This window comes from Gavialis gangeticus, unplaced genomic scaffold (genome assembly GCF_001723915.1).
Source record: "Gavialis gangeticus isolate Ggan-Ray unplaced genomic scaffold, GavGan_comp1, whole genome shotgun sequence".
NCBI lineage: Eukaryota > Metazoa > Chordata > Crocodylia > Gavialidae > Gavialis > Gavialis gangeticus.
Window position 1 is genome coordinate 1552016 of NW_017729016.1, and position 1773 is coordinate 1553788.

Consider the following 1773-nt stretch of genomic DNA (forward strand, 5'->3'; position numbering starts at 1 on the left):
GGGGCCGGGCTGCACCCACCTGCACCGGCGGCCCCGCAGCGTCTGCGGCGCGGCTGCACTTTGCCCTGTGTTTAGGCCGGCGGCCAGCGCCCGGCCCGGCTCGGCCTTGGGGCGCGGCAAGGCTCGGGGCCCGGTGTGGCTTCCGCCGCCCCCTCGTACGGACCCCCTTCGCCCGACACAACGACAACACACCCGGTGCCGGCGAGACAGCGACCGGGAGGGTGTCAACCCGGACTGACGCACGTCCCCAAAAAGACCCCCGCGGCGGCACCGAGTTACAAAGGGGCTCCTCACTGCCCCTCGGGCAGGCCAGGGGCCCCGCTGCAGCATACAACACACACGGCATCACGGCCCCTTTCGTCTCCTCCAGTCGTCTCCTCTCACCCCGCTCGGGAATGAAAGGCCGACCCGAGCCTCGTCTCACGAGCTTGAATCCCCAACTCCGGGATTGCAGGACAGGCCCTACCGGCCTTGCCCGCGCCCCCGGAGTGGGAGCTAAGCTGCCTTTTTATAATAGAAGGTCTTGTTATTAGTTCCTCGGTACACGATCTCGTGCTATTAAACATCATCCAGTGCCAGCTTCTGCTAGCCCAGCCCTCCTCCGTATCCACATCCCAACTCTGAGGCCTGTACACACGTCGTTGGCGCACACAGCACCTTCCCCCCCAAAGTCATGACTGGCGACAAACCCGATCTCTGACGAGCACCGCTCTCCATCTGGATAACTGAGAACCTAGTCCCGTCTGCTCTTCGCTTGGCTCCTAACCCACCACCTGAATCTTGTTTTAATCCCCTGCCTTTCACCTTAATAATTCTCCCTGCTGAGGATCTTTATCTAATTCTTCGCTTAAATCTAGAGATCAGGTCTGCTGCATTGCCCTTGTCTAAGGCGGCAGTTCTCTTATCAGAGATGCTAAGTTAGTCTGACACAATTTACCTTTAATACGACCCTGTTGCATTTCATCCTGTTTTCCATCTGCTGCCAAGTCTTTTAATGACTTTTTCCTTCAAAATCTGTTCTCAGAACTGGAAGTCAAACTAATGGGCCTGTAGCTTCCCCTTTTCTGAATGGATGCTCTGCGTTCGCTATTCTTCAGTCATTAGGGAATCACCCCAACGAGACAGAGTCATTCAAAATCCTTGCCTTTGAGTGAGTTCATGTGCCTTTTTCTCCCATGCTCTGCACTGGAGAGGATTTGACCGTCCTACTCTGGGTCCCCCTCAATTGTAATTCCCACCACCCTGCCCATTCCCCTCAGATGCATCATCATTTTGACTGGAAGATGGAAACATAGCATTTTTAGCATTGTCTAGTTTCATCTTCACCAGCTCCACTTCTTCCCCACCTTGTTCCCCAAACCTGACAAACTTTTTCTGACATGCTCTAATTTTCTTTGCAAAGTGCAGCTAAGCTTTGGGCCATTCTCCCTCCATTGCGGCATGCTTTGGCCTCCTAGATGGAGCTCCCCTTGCTAACCACTCTCTATTTCCACTCCCTGATAGCACCTAGCAGCCTGTCTGGGCTACTTGTTTGTCCTTCCCTGCCAGCGTTCTCCTCGTGCTTGCCTTCTGGCTGAAGGTCACTACAAGCCTGATCCCCATCAGCCTCTTGAGCTCTTCAGTTCAACCTACTCCACTAGTGGAGCTTCTCCACATTTATCCTCTTGAAATCCAAGAGGCCTTGCTCAGAGACCAACTTTACTGCATCTGGCAGTTCAGAATGAACTGAATCATCTCACAGTCGCTCCAGCCAGGCTTGTTCCAATGACCAAG